Source organism: Macaca fascicularis, chromosome 5 (genome assembly GCF_037993035.2).
Source record: "Macaca fascicularis isolate 582-1 chromosome 5, T2T-MFA8v1.1".
Lineage (NCBI taxonomy): Eukaryota > Metazoa > Chordata > Mammalia > Primates > Cercopithecidae > Macaca > Macaca fascicularis.
Genome location: NC_088379.1, coordinates 67,291,848 through 67,314,011, shown reverse-complemented (window position 1 = coordinate 67,314,011; position 22,164 = coordinate 67,291,848). Strand labels below are relative to the sequence as shown.

The following is a 22,164-nucleotide window of genomic DNA, read 5'->3' as shown; positions in this document are numbered from 1 at the left end:
TATGAAACAAAGAAGTCCTAGAATTGGAATCAACTAGATTTTTAAATGCATATAGTCAATTATAGGCTAAACGTTTATAGAATGAATTATTACGAGATAGCTTTATATAGAAAATCAAATAATTTGCCAGGAATAATATGGCAAAATATTATGATATATAGACAGGTGCATATTAAGCCATATATTAGATTACTTGAATCTAATATTGTATAATCTCTTTTTCTTTAATCTATTTTGAGATGAGACTCTGCTATTAATCAAAATGATTCTAATATATTCATGTCTATTTGTGTAGCATATATTTGTTTGACCTTGTTCTTACTGAAATAAATTTCCTTCCATAGTTTCTTAATTGATAATACATTATCAGGAAGGCCAGGGAGTAGAAATAATAAACTCAACAAGTAGAATAATCTCCATTATTTATTTTTTTTATTTATTGTTTAAACTTAGGAAATGACTGTGCAGCAGGAGATTCTTTTTGTCGTTGCTGGGAAACAGTCATTTGTGATTATTTCAAGGCATTGCCACCTGGAGTAGAAAACACCTTTCTGTGCCAAGGTGCCAGATTAGACAGATAACATCACTTTAAGACCAAACATCTGCTGAAACAATGTAGAGTGGGCTATAAATTCCTATTGGCTACGTTTTTTAACAGCATTTGTTTCAAAAATTCAGGTGCCAATTAGTCCATAAAATATTTATTGAGTCTCTAATATATTCAGAACACTGTCGTAGTCAGTGTGGGCAAACAAAAAGTAATAGTTTATAATCTATCTACTTCTCTACAGAGTTATTGATCATCTAAGGCCAGAAATAGTTCTGAACATAAAACAGATGTGACCTTGTCTCAAAGGCATTTACAGAATAGGCACTTCTGAATCAGAAGCTGAATGAAGTGCAGAATTAGAGACTACCTGGTCTAACATCCCACCCAAGGCAGTTGTTCCTTTTACAACATGTTATCATCTAAGTTTTGCTTGAATAAATTCAATTCTATCTATTATCTATCTATCTATCTATCTATCTATCTATCTATCATCTCTATCTAGGAGGCAACCACTTCCTCTTTTGTGGAGTCCCAATTACAAATCATTTATACCATTTTCCTCATTGTGCAACTTCATAGCACATCTCTTCAAAAATGTCATGATCACCCCCTTAAAAATGTGCCATTCACCTGTTCTCTAAGTTTAGCTCTCTAATTTCTTCATACAATCATATAGCTTTATTTTCATTTAACTCTCTTTAAGCCTTTAAGCCACTGCTTGACCTATCCAATACACATTCTGTCCATTTTCAAACAATTATCTCTCTAGCTTCTTAACTTTTATTGAGTCAAAATGAAAGATTTATTAGTCAACAAGGTCTTGTTTCTTCCCTTCCCCAAGATATATGTTCTGGATGATGATTATTTACATGCACAAAAAAAAAAAAACTTGGTGACACCCACACAAGTTTTATTCAGTTCTCACAGGAGGGAATGAGAGCCACTGAAAAGTTTTAAAATAACTTAAAGCCAAATAATCCTTTTGCCTTGGCAAAGTTGGGTGGATAGAGTGAAGTTAAGCCTGAAAGAAAAGTACCTGAACTAACAAGATGCAATGACCAAAATTTGACTACGTTGTGATGGCAGTAGTTGTGACTTGAGGTGCTACATGAAGAAAAGGGCAGAGACTAGAGTATAGTTGGGTAAGACACAGTTGAGTTAACTAAAAAAGTAATTCAGTTAATGTAATTCAGGATATTTCCTGCATCTTGGCTTATATATTAAACTACAGTGCAGGAGGATAGGATAACCTACCTTCACAATGAGACCAGGAACAGTCTCAAAGAATTAAACATTTTGCCTAGATGGTGTAAGAGGTTGCTTCTCTCTAACCTGCCATGAAAAACGAAGAATGCCAAAGGTCTTGAAAAATGAAGCATTGTCCAAATGAGCAATTGCTTTCTGATGCAGTTTGTCATTGCCCTGCACAGACATGGTATGCTGATGTGGTTTGGATCTGTGTCCCCACCCAAATCTCATGTTGAAATGTAATCCCCAATATTCCAAGCGGGTCCTGTTGGGAGGTGATTGGATCATGGGACAGGTTTTCTCCTTGGTACTGGGTTGTCACAGTGAGTGAGTTTACATGAGATCTGGTAACATATGCAGCACGTCTCCAAACTTTCTCTCTTACTCTTGCTCTGGCCATGTGAAGTGCCAGCTTCCCTCTTCACTTTCTGCCATGATTTGATTGTAAGTTTCCTGAGGCCTCCCCAGAAGCTGAGCTTATGCTGCCATGCTTGCTGTACAGTCTGCAGAATTGTGAGCCAACTAAAACTGTTTTCTTTAAAATTTATCCAGTCTTAGGTTTTCTTTATAGCAGTATGAGAAAGAACTAATACACTATACTAAAGGAAAAAAAAAAAATGAGGCTGAAGTTTATCATCTCTGTTCTTCTCTGTTGAAATGTTTAACATCTTTTAATGTGATTTTTATAGACCTATAGTTTCAGCAAAATTTCAAATTATTTACTTTTATTGCGTTGAATTCCATACCTTTGTACTTTAACATTTAAATATGGTGTTTTAAATTCTAAGATTGCAAAATGTATTATTTTATTATGAAGTTGTAATGATTAATATGTTTTTCCTATTTTCAACATGCTTTACCTTTTGGTAAGTTTTTTGCAAGCTAAGCTAACAAAATAATTTGTCCTTCACATAATAAGGCCCTAGTTCTCTTTACCACTTCATAGATAAAATCAACCACACTTTTGGTGTTAAACCACAGTTTGGGTCATTGAAATTAATAACCTTTGTTAAAAGTTGTCATGACATAGATTTCTAGTTCAGCATATCTTGATGTATTTTTCAACTTTAAAAAAGAATAAAAATATTGTTTATCATAAAAGCCCCTTGAGTTTCTTATAGTTTTATTCTACTTAAGAGTAACAGGAAAGAACCTCTTGATATACAATAATATAATATTTGGATCTGAATGCTTATCTGGATGTCTGATACTGGTCTTTTTATTCTTTCTGAATATCATGTTTGCTTTAAAAAAAAAGACAGACACACCCATTTAATCTTTCATATTGGCCACAGTAATAACCTCCTGTTAAATATTTCATATTGTACTAATAAAGAATATAAGACATTACTCAAAGCTTGGCACAAACTTGTTTCAGGAGAGCATCTACTTAAAAATAAGACATTTGAGAGCCTGGAATTTAGCACATAGCAGCGCTCCTAAGAAGACAAACCAGACAATTTGTGTCTTCAGTGATGTTATTGTGGGCTTCCATAATGATATTCTGCTCTTATCTTTATAGTGAAACTGTGTCTCAGCTACTGTATGCTACTTGAGTGATGTGGCCAAGTTTCCCGCAAGTCTGTCCTAAGGCCACTGGTCCAGTGAAAGCTGGTTAATAAATTAATAAAGAGTTTCTCTTATGCAGTCTCAGAACATCAAAATGAAACCAATTTTTAATGTTTATTAAGCACTCCCATAACAGGTCTTACACAATGTTTATATTATAGTGAACAGAACTTAAATGGGAAAATGATTTACTGGATAAATACAATTTTTCACTGAAACAAAAATTAATAGTATCTGAAATACCACACGTCCATAATGACATCACTTTTACCTGGAGATCCAACTACTATTTGATGATGATTCTTCGTTATTTAGAAATGTCAAAGTTAGTAATTTGAGTGTTTGTTTTAAAATTTGAAAAACATAAACATTCTTAAGTAGGCCACAGTTGTCTTCTTCTATGAATCCTTTCTCCCTTTTACTGGTTCTCTTTCTTAGAGAAACCATTCACTCTAAGCAAGGTTAGGTTTCACTCACTCTACTGGTACAATATCCTTCTTCTATCTGTAAAAATATAAAAATAAAGTTAACTTTTTGCTTAAAGATATTGAGTGTGGATACAATCTAAATATTTAATGTAGCTTTTTTATGAAATTAAGAAATCTTATAATAAAGAATACAAACAATATTGTGTGAAAGAATATAATAAAATAAAATGTATTGGCATAAAGAAAAAATGTTAAGTATGAAAACAGCCAATACTAGAACCAGAATTTACAAAGACAGTGTGCTGAAATTTTAAATTTTTAAAAACAGATGTAATGACTTTAATACGTATTGAAGTTGAAACAGATTTCTAGATGGTGTGCCCCTGGAAGAAGAGTATACTTCTTCAGGGATCTCCAAATGATGGGTAACATAGTTCCATCTCTTGAAAGTTTAAGATATAGATATAGATAAAAGGTAAAATGTAGGCAAATTTCTGAAAGGAAAGTAATGATTAATAAGGAAGTATTGCCTTTATGTTCAATAAGGTTGACTTCAGGACACTGATTCTATTATTATTTTCTCCAGTGTATCCAAAATTACCTCACAAAGCAAGTGTCATGTGACCAGTTACAGCTGGGTTCAAATTAAGTCCTGTTTCTCACTAAAAGTGAAATTTCAGCTCTCAGACATTCAATTGTCTTACCTGCAAAGAGAAAAATATTTAGAGAGTAATACCCTTTACAGATTTTTTTTCAAAGCATACCATTTATACAAAAGTAGGTGGTATTTATGTGTTGTGACTTTATAGTGCTTCACAGATTTCAACATATTCTTTCTGCCCATCAGATTAGGCTCATATATTAAAAAATGATGACACCTTATGATATAGTTTACACACTCAGCATTATTTCCGTGTATTTCCATATAAAAATAGAATATATTTATCCACAGTCAAAGGCCAAAATAGCAATAGTATTTTAGCAAAATTCTAAAATTTATTAACTCCTCACAGCTTTTTATAAAATGCCTTTCACAACCTAAACTTCTTGGAAATAGAAACATTGATGTTAATATGAAGAAAAAGTATTCTGCAGTTTTCAGCATTTTTTCTTCTACAGAGGAAGTGAATAAAATTAGCAATCTCAACAAAATACTAAACCAGATTAATTAAACCCAATGTCTGCAATTAATGAATATTTGGTTGAGTAAACCATGTGTTTAATAATCCTAGAATTTAAAGAAACAGATTTCTATTTCAGTATATATTGAATTCATAACTTTTAATAAAGGTTATCAATTTCAATGGCCCCAAGTGAGGTTTAATCCCAAAAGGGTCATGGATTTTATCTATAAAGTGATAAAGAGAATTAGGACCTTATTATGTGAAAGATAATATATTTCGTTAGTTTAGATTGGATACTTAGTAAAATTATTGTGAACCTAAAGTCTAAGAAAAAAATAATGAGGATTATTCCTATAACATTCTATTCTAGGAATTAGGTTCATGTAAATAATCAAAGATCAGTTCACAAATAAAAATAATATTATGGTCCGAAGCAAGAAGGGGAAAGAAAAAAAACATAACAAATGACTATGTGTTGTAGGTACTAGAGAATGAGAAGTATTTCCCAAGGCTGAGAACTTTGAGGCCTGGCATGATGATAGATGTAAAAGTAAATAAATTAATTAATTAAGATATAAGCTGGTCAACTGCTCCTTTAAATGGGACCAAATAATGAAAAATATATTATTTGTTTCTGGGTTAGGGGGAATGAGCTAAATTAAATCTAACAAGAAAAAAAATAAAATAAATAAACAGGTCTCAAAACCAAAACGAAAAGAAATTCCAGAAAAGAAAAACAAGTGAAAGCAAACCTCTTAGAATTCTAGGTAAACAATCAATATTAAGAAATAATTTGGATTCACCCCTTAAAGACTAGGAAAGCTTGGTGCAAAAGAAATTGCAGTTTTTGCTGAAAGTAATGGCGAAAACCGCAAATACTTTTGCACCAACCTAGTATATTTCATAGTACATCGTTAGGTTTGAAAATAATACCATAAAGAGATTAAATAGACCAGCATAGTTTAATTCAAACAATAGTAAAAGGGTTTCAATATGACAGTGAAATTGGTGGTGCTAGAAGTTATTATCTACAAGACAAGGGACATGTCATGTAATATTATGAAATTACTTAAATAAAAGAATATACAAATAAGTGAGGCCTGTTAAGTGATGCTAGGCAAGAAAACATATACAGATGAATTTCAAGCAGATATAGGTATTAGACCAATCAAAAGTTACATTCTAGGTGATTGTACAACACAGGAGGTAAGCTGGGATGATAAATACTTCTCTGCAGACCGGCAAAGTATTGGCTTGATGGTTCCCTATAAAGAAATAATACGAAATGGAATCAAAAGTAGATATTAAAAGTTAAAATGTCTAGTTCTAAAAGCAAAGAGAAAGGAAAAGGAATCTGACCCTCTGAAACTGGTAGTCTGGCACACAATGGAACAGGAAATGGGCTAACATCTAAATTAGCTAATTATTATTTTTAATTTGCCCCAGCCAGTCTTAAAGAAGAAAGGAAACAACATAGAAAAATGGAAAACCCTGCTGAAGAAAAACATATAATAATAATAATAAAAAAAAAGAATTCCTGCTGTCATTGAAGTAACACAAATCCCTCAAGGTTGAAACATTGAAGTCTCTGGAAAGGTAAGAGTTGGGAGTAGCTACACTTCAGAGATATTTCTCTGCCTCAGACACCAGGTTGTGTAGGCATCAAAGCTCAAAGCAGCTTCAGATTAGGTCAGAAATCTTTAAGGAATGAATCTTCACCTGAGGTGAATTAGGGCTAGAATAAATCTTTCTACTGGATATGAGAGTCCTGGGACAAAAATTTACAGTGATCAGCACTATAAAAAACTCAAGGATTTGGCTGAAAACCAGAAAATTCATAGAGACTAGGAAAAAAAGATGGGGCTGTGAATGAAAACATCTAATTTATACACTGTTTGTGGACTTGTAAATTGGTATAGACATAAAAATATTTGGGAAATTCCTCAAAAACTAAAAATAGAACTACCATATGATCCGGCAGTCCCACTACTGGATACATATATATCTAATGCAAGTTAAATTAGTATCTTAAAAAGATATCTTCACTCCCATGTTCATTGCAGCATTGATCATCATAGTCAAGAAATAGTATCAAGTGTCCGTGGATAAAGAAAATGTGAGGCATATACACACACAGGCAAACACACACACACACACCCACACACAAACACACACAAGAAAATTATTCCACCTTAAAAAGGATGAAATCCTGCCATTTGAAAAACATGGATAAACCTAGAGAATATTATGCTATTTGAAATAAGCCAGACACAGAAAGACAGATACTGCATGATCTTACTTATATGTGGAATCTAAAAAAGTTGAATGCATAGAAACAGTATAGAATGATGCTTGTCAGAGGCTGGGAAGTGGGAGAAATAGGGAGATTTTGGTTGTACAAACTGAGAGTACAAACTTTCAGTTGTATGATTAAACATTCTGGAAACTTAATGTATACCATGGTGACTCTAGTTAATAATACTGTATTGTGTATTTGAAATGTGCCAAGAGAATAGATATTAAGTGTTCTCATCACCAAAAAAAGCATAACTGTGTAATGTGATTGATATATTCATTAGTTTCATTGGGGGAATCATTTCACTATGTGTATACCAAACATCACATTTTTCATTTAAACATATACGATGCTTATTTGTTGATCACATCTCAATGAGGCTTCAAAACATTTGAAAAGTGACTATTTTAATTGAAGGTTGACAATTGACATTCGATCAGAATTGTATTACCATTTACAAAGAAAATACTCGAGAGCAAAAGTAAATTAAAAGTGGGTTTGATACTAAAAGAAGAAAGCTTCCAGAAAACACTATGGTGGAGTGCCAGTACAATTATCTAGTCATGTATTTATTAAATTTGCTTTTTTGGGAAAATTTGTCTTGACTGTTTCTGAGAAGGCAGTGCGATCACGGGATCACCACTCCATCACCTCCACTTCAATATGACACAAATGGTGTCACCCTAAACTTACTCAGAGATTTCTCCCAACTGAGTTTAAATGTGTAGGTTGTGGATTCTGAAAAACTGGTTTAGACAGACTAGCATCCTGGTGACTTTGAAATTATTGACTCTTTCAATCAGAATTTGCTGAAGTTTTAATAACCATTTATTTATTCATTCACTCAATGAATGAGTATTGAGTGGCTGCTATTTGTCAACTCTAGGCACTAGGGATTAAAACATTTCAAGCTTTATAAAGCATACATTCAAATGTGTGAAATAAACAAATGCTTCCTTTATGTGTGTGAGAAGATGAGGAAAAATAGAGGACAAGACTTTTGCAGATGAGGACCTAGTCAGGGAATTGAGAGGACAGATCTTTCATATAAATATTGAAATCAATAGAGCTGATCAACAGTCTGGGTCAAGAGTAGTGTTAGGGTAAGTGACAGCGATTCTCATGCTGAAATATTCATGGAATGAGGGAGAGTGCCCCAAAAGTTGAGAGAGGGCTGCAGCAACCTAATATTCAGAACCAATGTTTTTATAGTTGGAGAAGAGAGATTAATCCAGATACAGCGGTGGAAAGCAAGGGGGCATTGTACTCTAACTCCAGACCCAGGGTTTCTGAAGAATGAGGGGGGGAAAAAAAACAAAAAACAAAACCCTATTGAAAGACCCACAAAGAAGTAGGAAAAAAAAAAAAAAAGATTTCAGTTAAAAGAAGAACATCAAAGAAGAGGCTGAAAATAGACAGGTATTTACTGATGACTAATCCTGCATTCCAGAGGGCAAATTCAAAGAGTTTCAGAAAATGGGAAGGAGGTGATTTTTAACATTACGGTTTCTGACATAAAGAGTGTCAGAGGATTAGAGTCTGTGTGATGAGAAACGACCTGGGAGACTCCTGTATCTTGTGGTGATTTACACAACTAAGAAGGGGCATGGCATGATGGAGTCTTAATGCATGCAGTGATCGTGAGACCGTAATTCTGGTTTACCACTTAGCCTTTACCACAGGAAGCCTGCAGAGAGTGGACACTCTTAACCTCTGTTATTATAATCCTATGTGTGGCCTATTATAAAAGTTTGGTAAGTTATATCTGATATAAAAAGGAAATTTGGGGCCTAGGGTGAACTGTGGTCCTGAAGTTAACTACTGTTCTGTTTTTGTTTTTGTTTTTGTTTTCAGCTGCATTTCAGAGTCTTCTTCAGCAAAAGGCAAGCACTCCACCAATTTTCTCAAGAAAAGATCCAAAAGAGCAGGAGCTGATATATTAGGAGTCTTTAAAAGAAGGAAATAGTACTACTTTAGGTTGGTGCAAAAGTAATTGCGGTAATGGCAAAAACCAAAATAACTTTTGCACCGACCTAATACTATCTCCTTCCTGAAAAGCAGGAGCCACCAGCCTAGAAATTAAGCTCAATAGAATATGAAGACAATTTCATAAAATCTAGAAAGAAGGGAAAAAATTAGTTTAGTTAGATTTATTGACTCAAATGTCATTCTCCTCTGGCAACAACCTCACTGACACAGCCAGAAACAATACTTTATCAGCCATCTAGGCATCCCTCAATCCGGTCAAATTAACAACTAATATTAACCATCATACCCATGAACCAAACTGGGTTCAAATCCCATATTGACCATTAGGTAGCTGGGTAACCTTCGGTAATTTTCTTAATCTCTTTACTCTTCAGTTTTTTCATCTTAAAAAATAAAGAAGTAATGATATTATTTACTTCAGAAGGTTGTTGTGAGGATTGAGTTGAAAACGTATCAGATGCTCAGAAAAATGCCTGACATAAATAAACCGAATTGAAAGTATTATTATCATTATGATTTTTCTTGCTGATTTTACCTTACGTTTTTTATATATTCATGTACTGTATTTCTCTTAGTTTATACAAGGGACTTTTTGCTATTTGGGGTTTTAGCACATTTTGCTAAGACAAACTTTATCATCCTGCTAAGGTATCATTAACATTAATACATTAATTAACTCAGAAGGTTTTTTTTAAGTTTCTCTTTTGTCTAATTTATAAGACAGTGTTTGCCCTCACAGATCTTATCATCAAGCAAGAACGATGGCTAGTAATTTGCAAGTTGTTGGAGACAGAAATTTGAATAACATAGATTAAAAGGTAGATGCAGAAGTGAAAGTTTAGTTAGAAGTCAAATGTCTGGAATCTTCTTTTTTCAATTTCACTCTTTTTAGAACAAATTTCAAAAGTCATTATTGCCTAAGTATTTTATGCAAAAAAATTATTAAATATGATCATTTAAAACAGATTTTGATGAAATTCTCATTATTCACTTTAACAAGGATGTACTCTACTAAAAATACTATTTTCCTCTGATCTTTTTTTTGATTCCAGAATTGTCACTGGTCAGCATACATGTGTTGAATGAATAAATGGTTATTTCACTTGTCTCATTAGCATTGTGAAGCCTATATTGAAAACAGTAATTAACTTAATTCACAGTGTTACAATGAATCTAACTAAACCAATTTTTCTCATTGCAATTATGGGCCCCAGAGTACACAGGACACTCCTTTGGTACTGCCCATATGCTGAAGAACAAACTGTTCGTTTTTTTTTCCCTTTACCATTCTGGTAGAGATAAAGAACTTAGAAGTGGGCCTGTGGGGGACAATATAACCACTCATCTGAAGTGGTCATTGTGTGATGCACACATAGAATTTATCTTTATTGCAAAAATATCTACTACATTTGCAGTATTATAAGAAAATATTAAAGAACATACTTTAGTAGCACCACACTATTTATTCTTGTGTAATTAGGATTACACGGAAATCTTATAATGCACCTGTCATATCCTTTCTTAGAAAATCCTACTGTCATTTTAAAGAATTTTTTTTTATATTTGAAAAAACATCAAGTAAAATAAATTGTGAATGTAAAAAATCAATGAAGCTAAGTGCAATTAGGGCTACTGGTGTAGGAGTTGAAGTTAGCGACCACGTGACATCTATGTAAGTGATGCAAGAATTCAGAGTTTACTCAGCCATCTGGGGGCTGAGCTAGCTATTTTTTAGACTTCATGACTCTGTAAAGGATGTGATATTCTTCAGATTTGACTCAGAATGGAAACTAGAAAACATCTCGGGATGGCCTTGGACCTATCTAGTTCTCCCTCTTTCCTAACTTGTAGTTCTCAAGGACAGAGTATGTGCTGCTAAGGCAATATCCTGAGATAAGGAAGGACGGACGAGGACATCCTGGGCTCTGTTTCAGTCTCTCCTAGGAAAGGATGTCCTTCAGTGCTCTAGACAAGAGAGTCTTGCCACACTGGGGGGCAAACCCAAGAGCAAGCTGCCTTCCTGGTTCCCTTAGCTGTGGCATAAGTGGGGTATGAGCAAATGAGACCCCATCTGCCCCAGGCAGCTTTCCTGAGGATTGGACCAGCTCATCATGAATCCTAGACTTCTGTTGTCCTTTGATGTTTGTATGTAAGTAATAAATCCCCCTCATTTAACTTGTGTGTGTGTGTGAGTGTCTTGTCTCACAGAATTCATGCAAGTAGTAGAAATTGCAGCCCAAGATGTAGTGGGCTGAAGTGGTAACTGGTGCACAGGGAATCTGCTTTGCAGACACTGATGGCCAAACTCTTTCCCCATCTAAAACATCATAGGTGGAAAGATATTCAGCAACCATAGCAGAATTGAGAGACAGAGATAAAGAAGTGTCAAAAAACGAACAACAGAAAAAGAAGTCAATGTTCTGTAAAGACTGCAGACATTTGTAGAGGCTAACCTGAAGATAAAAAAGCAAAACAAAAACAAATATCACTTCTCTTTAGAAATACTATAGATGAAGAGAACTTAACATGTAAATTTTAATTAGTTGGAAACTGTCTGAACATTCCTAAAACTTGGTATAAAAGCCCAGACACAAGTAGGTGGCTCTTCTGATGCAGCCTTTGTGGGGTGAGTGGGGCAGGGGAAATTGAAGAAAAACAGAAATGGCTAGAACCATGATTAAGGAAAGATTCAAATTAAGGAATGCTTGTATAATTTGATTGCTTTTGCTATAACAACCATTGCAATAAATAATTCAGTTATAAATACATGTATTTTCATAAAGGTCACAAACATATCGCTTAACAATACATTTTTTGTATATGATCTATACATAATACCTGAAAAGACTTCCAACAACTAAAGAAGATCTGACATTTTATTCCAAATAAAATACTTATTTTCATTTTGTTTTCTATTTGTTGAAGAAAGCTAAAACCCGCATTTTGTATCCAATGTCTTTCATTGCTATCCAAAACATACATAAAAGTTAGTTATTATAAAATAATTAGAAAAGAGAGCCTTATCAAAAGGTTTTAATGATTTTATTAATAAAATTAATTGGTACTGCTACATGTACTTTAGATAGTCAATAGCTTCCTGGATAATTTTTCTTTTTTAACTTTATATACATTATTTTATTTATATATTGTTATATATTTATATTTTATAAATAATAAATGTTGAATAATATATTATTTAATGTATTTAAATAATATATAATATTTATATGTTAGTTATACGTATATAAATAATTATTATGGATAATTATCTTTTATAGATTTATACACCAAAGTCTTTATACCTTTATATACCAAGGTCTTATATACATAGGTCTACCTATGTACTTTAGATAGTCAATAATTTCTTGGATAATTATTCTTTTATACCTTTATATAATTTATTTTATTTACATATTTTATATATTATTTATATTTTATGAATAGTAAATCTTTAATAATATACATTATTTATTTAAATACTATATATTATTTAAATTTATATAAATTATTATGGATAATTATTATTTTATACCTTTAAATACCAAGGTCTCTTCCAGGGGATATGACTGAGTAAAAGAGATCCACAGAAAAAAATATAATTTATTTTATATACGTTATGTATTATTTCATACACATTATATACAGCATATCAAAGCTATTTCTAATGAATGAATGCTTAAAAGTTGTTCAAATATATCATTTATATAATACTATGAAGATTGACCTGAACTAAGAAATACTTCTATAACCACAATTTCTTTTTTCCTCTAAATTTTAAATATTCTTCCCTCATAAAATACATTATGTACTTTATTATTTACTGGAGTAGATTGAATATTGATCTCAATTCTTCACCCCTCATACCTGTACCATCTCTTCATCATGGGAAAAGTGTATTTTCCCACCCTTTGACTTTGGGCTTGGCTACATGACCTGTTTTGATAATTGGATGTTAATGGACATGAAGTGAACAGATATTTGAATAGAGACTAGATGGTGTAACTTGGCTTCCTGAACTCCAGGAATCTAGCATACATACCCACAAAGCAGAAAAGAGTTTACCAAATATGGAGTACACTCCCAAGTCTTTTTTGATTTAAGGCCAACTAATTACTGAGGATACAGTCAGCCATCAGCACAGCAGACTAAGCTATACGCATTTATTTCTAAAGTAAATTCATAATTTTTAGAATCACTTCAGAAGTAGTTTGAGTCTCTAACCCTTTGTGGCACTGCATATCCTGCTACTAATGAGTAGATTTAAAATAAGTAATCATAGTTTCACAGTGATTGATTATAAAGATGCGGAAATAGAACTTGAGTAACTTTACTTCTGTCATTTTAAATGATGTCTCAGAGCTTGTATTTAAGAAGAAATTTTTTAATAATTAAAATGCAAATTCGGGAGCAGTAAATTTTTGCTTTGAAAATGAACATTTTAGATCTACTATGAAATATTTTATTGAATTTTAATAATATCTTTAAATTGTAGGCACATTATTGTTTTAAAAATATTGTTTAAAACCAACGGCAAATAAATAGAATAATGATATTACTGATTAATATGGGATTATCTCGTAATTATTTCTAAAAATTATTTTATAATTTAAGGGAAAGAAGGCATTAATAAAGAATCTGTTGGGGATGTCAAACACAGCAATTAAGTTTGTGAGGAAAAGATGTCTTTGCATAGAGCTCCTTCAATCAGGAGTACAAAATAAGGCAGAAGTATTGACCCAACTGTAGCTGGAGCCAATCTGAGCCAAACCACAGCTTGAACCTGAAGGACAGTTAATTCACACACCAGTGAATGTAGGAATAAAAGCTTACTGTTACAGGCCATGAGTGTTGTGGCTGTGCGTTATTTAGAATTATTGCGGCAATAGTATACTGAGACACGTACTCTCTTTTGAGACTTTCAGTTATTTACTGCTCAAATTGTTTTATCCACTATTTCGCCTTACACAATGTCTCAATCACAGAAAGGTTGCAGTGATTATCTGTTGATTGATTGATACACAGCTAAAGCTCATGGAATTTACAATCATACTGAAGAGGAAAAAAACCCACCTAAAAAGTTGTAACAATGTAGGACGTTATATGATTGTGCAAGTACTATGCACATGATGAATCCTGGAGGAGTCTGTAAGAGGAAAGAAGACAGTGTTGTTGGTGACATGGGTGGCCTAAAATACAGTAGAATTGGTAAAGTCTGTTGAAAATCGTATTTTGGATTGTATTTAAATAACTTATTGAATTAATCATGTGTAGTGAATGAGAGATAATGAAGTGCATAACAAGGGCATGATTGAGCATGACATTTTCAGGCATAAGTGTGTAAGGAAAGGCTATTTTCAGAAAAGCCTGTATTAGATTCAAGTCTTGCCCCTTGCCCATATGTATAATTAAAGGGACATTACTTAACATTTCAGTGACTATATTTTCTTCTCTGTGGACTAAATAATACATTATTTACCATAATAATACATTATTTACCCTAATACTAATACACTATTAGTAGGGTTATTTTGAGGATTAGGTGTGATTTATTACAAACTGACAAGCATATTTTGTACATATATATATTTATATATATACCATTATATATATACCATATATATACCACTTGCTTAATTTTTTTTCATTTCCCTAAACTCTTCTTTTCTTTTTTTGTTTCTTTTTCCAAGCTCAAATCATACCTACATTTGAAATATTCAGCTTAAGTGTGAAATGATATAACTGAGAGAAATAGAGCCATAAAACAGGGGGATCTGTAATTGGAATGAAATCCCAGTATCCTTTTGTTAAATCTGAATTTAGCCAAAAACTTTCAGCTAAATGGTCATATGAATAGAGCTAGAGTCCATGCCTTTCTAGGTATTCTTCAGTGTGAATGAATCAGGATGCATAATTATTGGCAAAAAATGAGAAAGTCTTCTGTGATTTGTAAATATTGCTTCTTCAGTAGCTCTGCAATCTGAAATACAACGGAGCAAAGGCAGTACTAGAGAGTTAATAAATTAGTCAGCAGATGTGAGCACACCCACCCGCGTGCGCGCGCGCACACACACACATACAGCATCTTATTACAAGCTTTTCTGAATTTTAAAGAATTAGTCCTGAGATACACAGCTTCAGTGTTGCACTAAGAAAGATCCTGTTGCATAGTCTTTTGTTATGGGCACACTTATTACATGATTCCTAGGTCAAGAAAAAACTCCTTGATGGAAGATGCTTTCTGTTCTCGTATTTTTATTGCTCTGATTGTTCTTGTTTTTTGCATCTCTATAAAATATTTTATTTATAAAGTCCTTTATAATAAAAATAATATTCAAAAGAGCAAAGTACTTAACTTGGATCTGACAGAAGCATTAATTTTGTTTGGAGGATCCTCAATTCAGAAATAATGGTGTTAATTAGCATAGTTCAAAAGGTAAAAGCATGGACATAATTATGAATGCATTACATGAAACTAAAAGATAGCTAATAAAAATCACTTTATTTAGATTATTTCTCACATTTTTAAGGCCTTCACCTTCTGTTGTGTTGGTAGAATCAGGTAAGGTCAATTTTGAGACCCACTGGGAACTTCAGTGGGCCAATGGGGATGAAAAAAAAAAAAGGATTTGGGGAGGGTGTTAACTTTGAGTAACCTGTAGATTGTCCCCTCTCAGAGTTACAATCATCGGTGCACTCTAAGTTTTCAAGGGGAAATAGCAACTTGAACTTAATCAAATTAATCTTAATATTAAATGGGCTCAGAGACATTATATGGCAGAGCAGCAGCATACATTCAGCTACTGAGTAATATTCAAAGTTAAATGCACAGTTACCATCTTTTCAGATTATGAAATATTATTCCTTTTCTACTGGGAAGCTGGAAAAAAATAGAAAAGGTGTAGGCATCTGGTAGGAAGGTGAAGTTCAGGAATTTTTTAGCCAAGATATCCTGTATTTTGAAGACTGAAAAGATTCTGTGAGAGCCAAGGTTTATGAAGTTTTTTTTTTTTTTTTTTTTTTGGTGGAAAATAAAATTGCTCTCTCTCCCTGTACCTTAGAATCATCTCTGTGACCGCAGTAAAGCAGGCTAAGTTTAAGATTACAGTTTCAGTTTCAACAGGGAATTATAGTTTGAATTAGACAAAAAACATAGTAAACATAGTTGGGAAAAAACAAAGCCTAAAGCATAACCTATACACACTACCAGGGCTTGCCTGAATCTACACTGGATCCTTCAGTGAACACACACTCTAGGTTGCAACCATTCAGAGGGTGGAGGCTTGTAATATGCAAATGGGATTGTTTCTATATTGGCCCACATGAGCACATACATGAGAGGATGAGTAAGTCTGTAGAAAAAAATATATTGGGTAAAAACTAAATGCTACTATCAACATCATGTGGGATTTTGGGTCATCTGAAAAATTAAAACAAAAGCACCAAATAAAATAAAGATTATAATGCAAAAATTACATGCAGAAAACGATACATTTATTATATGTTACTTCTGTTTTACTGGAGGAAGGAAATATATTCTCAACGTTAAAATGCTGTTTGACATGTATTCAGCTTTTGCTTCTTTACTTAAGAACGTTATGAATAAACATTTACATCTTGTCTCAAGGACTTAACTATCATATAAGAATGCTATCTGAGCCTACTTAGTGCCTTCCAGGATCTCTCCACGTCTACTCGTGAGTTTGCAGGCAGTAATAAGCCTCAATGCTACATTCTAGCTCCCTGAAAAAGTTTTTTGTGGTTTTTGCTTTTTGTTTTGTTGTTTGCTTGTTTTCTAGGCTCTACCTTCTTCTCTATCCTCTGAATCCAATTTGTTCTGTTCTGCTATCTTCATTTTTTTTTCCCCCGCTGCTTGGTTTTCATTTTTTTCTCCTTAGATGCAACTTCACTTGAATTATTTACTTGACTCTTAATTTGTCTGATTGTGTCTTTGGGCTTTGATGATCTACAAACTGAGAACTTCTGAAATCTTGCCCCATTGCCAGACTTAGGATCTTCAATCCCCCATCCTCATCTAGGATCATTTGCATCCATGCCTTCATTTATCTAGGAGGGAAGTTTAGACCTAAAACTCACCCTACTTAGGAAGACTTAGACTAAAATGATTGAGGATATACGTTGATTTTATTTTTTTCGAAGACTCTAAAATCAATTAATGGAATTAAAGCCAAAATTTGTCTAAGTTACTACACTAGGCGGAAAGCTTTCTAAAGACAAGAATTTCGCTTGTCCATCAGCCTCTGATACAAAGCCCAGCACATAGGTACACATAAGGCAGAGTTTACTGGGTATCTCCTGACTTACTGACTGACATTATGAACCAATGAAACCAAATACCTTCTGAGGTATCTTAGACAATATGTGTGAAATATTGAGGTCAGAGTGGGTGATAAGCATGACAGTTTAAAGACAACGATATATACCTCATTAAAGGTAAACTTCTCAATATGACTATGTTTAGAGATAGAACGTTTAAAGAGGTAGTTAAGGTTAAGTGAAGTAATAGCAGGGAGGCCCTAATGCAATATGACTGGTGTCTTTAGAAGAAAAGGGAAGGACACCATGAATGTGTGCACAGAGAAAAGGATAAGTAAAGGAAACAGTAAGAAGGTCATCTCCAAGCCAAAGAGAGAGACCTCAGGAGAGAACAAACGCACTGACACTTTGATCTTAAATGTCTAGTGTCCAGGACTGTTAGAAAATAAACGTATTTTTTATGCCACCTGGTCCGTAGTATGTTGTTGTTATGGTGCCTTCAGCAAACTAAGACACATAGTTATAAAGTATTTTTGTTACATGATAATCTGTGTTTAACAAAATGCTGGCTGGACAGTGGCTCACGCCTGTAATCCCAGCACTTTGGGAGGCCAAGGCAGGTGGATCACCTGAGGTCAGGAATTTGAGATCAGCCTGACCAACATGGAGAAACCCCATCTCTACTAAAAATACAAAATTAGTCAGACATGCTGGTGCATGCCTGTAATCCTAGCTACTCGGGAGGCTGAGGCAGGAGAATCACTTGAACCTGGGTGGCTGAGGTTGCTGTGAGCTGAGATCACATCACTGCACTCTAGCCTGGGCAACAAGAGTGAAACTCCATCTCAAAAAAAAAAAAAAATTCTATGTTCTTCTAAGGATATCTGGAAGTTGTCCTAGTGACAAGTTGTTTCATTGTGCTCTTTGAAATATTTTTCTTTTAATAAGAATTTATTTTTTCTAACATGTTAACTTTTATAATACAGTCTCATTAGGGATTAGGGCTTAAATATCTGAGTTTTGGGGGATACAGTTGAGTTTATAACAATGTGCACTGTTTCATACATATAGTTTTAAAATTAAAATTTAAAAACCTATTATATATACCCCTTAATCCTTCACACAATTTGAGAAATGCTTGTACAGATCAATTAACTGATGATATACTATATAATCTTGTATTAGTTCTTGTTTTTTCTTTCATTCTTTTAGTAATGGATTGTAGTTAAGTCACAAATTGTTTTTAACTTTTCAAACACAATGACTTCACTTTCTGTAATATCTCCAGCCAGCAGATTCATAAAAATAGTGATACTGATATGCATTTAGATAAATATTTGTGGAATTAAAAAAATCTTTTTCATTTCCAAATGCCATACATTTATGCAAATCAGTCATTATAAATAAATAAATCAGTGGAGCAAAAATGAAAAATAAAAATAAAAGGTAAATTTCTTCACAGAAGACGTGAAATTCAACTCTAACTATTGAACTTTGACGACATTTTACCCTAATTCTCTCCAACATATATATTTCTTGTGGCAATCAACTTCCACAGGCATCTGAAGAATTACTGAAACAGATGTCAATCTATGTCTTCTGGTATCACCTAAGTTTTGACTATGCATTTCTTATAGAAACTTTCATTTTAACCTTCAGCACTTTGAAAACTGGTTTCTAGTCATTGATACTGCTGAGTTTTTAAATCTATTTTCCTTTCTGGAATTTTATCCGTGGCATAAGCAGTCAGTTTATTACTGACATCATCATTTATTACAAGTGTTCATCCTAACAATCCATTGTCTTTTAATGTCTTGTCTTTTTACTTATTTATTTTGATGGCCTGCCCAGCTCTGCGTTTGCCTTGCACTCCCAATTTGTTTTTCAGCCAAGTGGCTAGTGCCGAGTAATCAACTATCATCGTCCATCACCATCAGCAGGCTGCACACAATTCATTGCATTTCAATGGATGGAACACTTCAGTTTCACATCCCCAATGCCTTTGGCCTCTCTGCTAATACGTCTTCTACTTTAATATTTTAGAGGCACCCAAAACATTGAATGTTTGAATATTCGGGTTCACAAGTAAACAGGGTGCAGTAGGGAAAAATTACCTCTCACTGCCTGTCTTCTTCTCCTTTTGGTATATGAGTGCAGTGATGGCCTTTAAGTTCTTTGTCCTTTAGTAGGGAATCACCAACATTGTACTGATGCTAATCTTCTTAGTGTGGAAAATATTGCTTTTTGACAAATGTGCAAAGTTTTAAATCTTTCAGGTGAAAGGAACTCTGGAGTCTAATTAATTACTGTGTTTATTTATGTAGAACAGTAATTTCAAATAGCTGAATCCCAAGTTATTCTCACAACGAGAATATTTTGCATCTAGAATACAGTTCAGATTGCAAAATAAGCATTAATTATTTTAAAAATACTACTTTGTGTTCTAATTTATTTTTGCTATAAAGAGCTGGATATATATTCACTATTACAGTTCCCTTTGACATAGGCAAATTCAGACAGAAAAATGAAGCAGATTTTTTAATGTGGTAAGCTGGAATGCTTACAAATAATAGCATATTAAGCTCAATAAAATGTTCAATTTTAATTGCCAAAGGTTATCATATTATCTTTACTTTCTTATAACTTCATATGACAAAGTAAGTTTAAATATGAATTTAAACATGTTTTGCAGATGCCCCTTAGGCTTCCTTATGTATACCCTCAATCACAGGGTAAGTACATAAATTATTGTACAATCCAGAACACTTTAGATATTGGAAAGGTACCAAAAACAATAAAATTTATATATATTTTTGAAATATTTATTGCTTGATTGATTTATTAAATTACTAAGCTATGAAATCGCTCTATTTAAAAATCAAATTTCATTCTGTCATTTGTGACTACATATGTAAGCCTGGAGGATACTATGCTAAGTGAAATAAGCAAGGCACAGAAAGATAAATACTGTATGATCTCAGTTATATGAGGAATCTAAAAATATTGAACTGAAATAAGTAGGAAGTAAAATGGTGGTTATCAGAGTTGGGGTGGGAAAGGTACATTTTAAATTAACACATCTTGGTAGATCATAACATTTTTAATTGAAACAATATTGTTTATCTAGGAGCTGACATGACTGAGAAGTTCAGATCAAACTATGTAAAATCAAGGATTTTCTAAAGTCTAACTTATTTCAAATAAAAATATTTAAACATTTTATCTAAAATATTTAAGTAAATCTCTATGTATACTATCACAATTTAGCGTACTTTTCTTTGACAAATATTTTTATGAATAAAAGTCTCCAAAATGTTGTATTTATGACACATTTAATGTTATATCAAATTTATGCCTAAATTAGATACTGTTAAATTAGATACCTAAATTTGGTATAACATTAAATGTATCATAAAGACAACTTTTTGTGATTTAGGCCAAATCAGGCCTTTTTAATTTATTAGCTTTGGGTAGAGAATATAAATATAACTGAATATATGTGCTCTATCAAAAGATTCTAATCTCAATTTGAAATTTTTCATAAAGCATTTATAGGCCAGGTGCAATGGCTCATGCCTATAATCTCAACACTTTGAGAGGCTAAGGGAGGAGAATCACTTGAGGACAGAGATCCAGATCGGTCTGGGCAGCATAGCAAGACTCCATCTCTCTTAAATTAAGAAAAAAAAAAGAAAGCATTTCTAGAACTGCATGATTTAATAGTTTAAATTTGAGCATTCCTAGTTTTATTTGTTGAGTTCTCTTTTAATTTTATAGGGATATGTTGAAATTTTTTATTTTTAAATTTTGTCTCTGTTATTTTCTAAGAGTTTTAACAACTACAAATTTGATATTCATTAGCTAAAATATTTTGATTAAATATTTTAAACTTATTTTGAAACAAATACACCTACAATTTAGATTAAAAAGTTACAAGAAGTTTCAGTGCCTCACTGAAGTTTAATTTATCAAAGTTAATTTTTTTGGAGAGTAAACATTTCTAAAATTGAATTTGTGATAAGCAGAAGACAGAGAAAGCATAGGATGCCATGCTGAAGTCTATTTAGTTTTAGAAATCAGCTGTTCACAAAAATATTATAATTTAAGCACATTATGTAATAAAAAGTATGCAAAGTTTTACAGTTTATTTTGTTGCTAGTTACAGCTTATTTTGATGTAGTTATCAATTGTCTGCACAATGATAAGTTACAAGTATATTTCTAATCCATTAGTTTTTTAATTTAGTAAAAGCACTTTAAAATAATACTGTGCTCCATCAATATTTTTATTCTTGCTACCACTGCAAAATCAGATGTATCCAATGTTGAAAGTTTAACTGAATTTGCAAAAGCATCACAATAACATGTAATATTTTACCTTTCATGGATTGAACCTCTAGAGCTATACTTTGAGTTTATAAATTGGATAAAGGTAAATGATCAAACCATTATTGATATTCAGTAGATTTCCATTTCAAGGCTTTGAAGAACTAATGTAAAACTGGTATCATTTAAAACATTGTGAAGTTTTTTTTATTTGCTAATGGAGTCAGTGAATTAACTATTACTATTTAATTTGGAATAAAAACTACAATGAAATTAATTTAGAAGAACCATCTTATGATATAAACAAAAAGTATTTATTTACCAAATGATATAAAAATACAGTTTTGCAGTGGCCCAATTA

General features: G+C 32.7%; 1 long non-coding RNA gene across 1 annotated transcript in view; it reads right to left on the bottom strand.

Moving 5' to 3' along the window:
* Positions 1-3,473: 3,473 nt before the first annotated feature.
* LOC123573509 (uncharacterized) overlaps positions 3,474-22,164 on the bottom strand; it is a 334,837-nt gene continuing 316,146 nt past the window's right edge. Inside the window, exons 2-4 of the long non-coding RNA XR_006698067.2 lie at positions 14,275-14,347; positions 4,397-4,499; positions 3,474-3,871 (exon numbers count right to left, since the gene is read on the bottom strand). This is a non-coding gene — a long non-coding RNA (uncharacterized lncRNA). The remainder of the gene's footprint in view (positions 3,872-4,396; positions 4,500-14,274; positions 14,348-22,164) is intronic.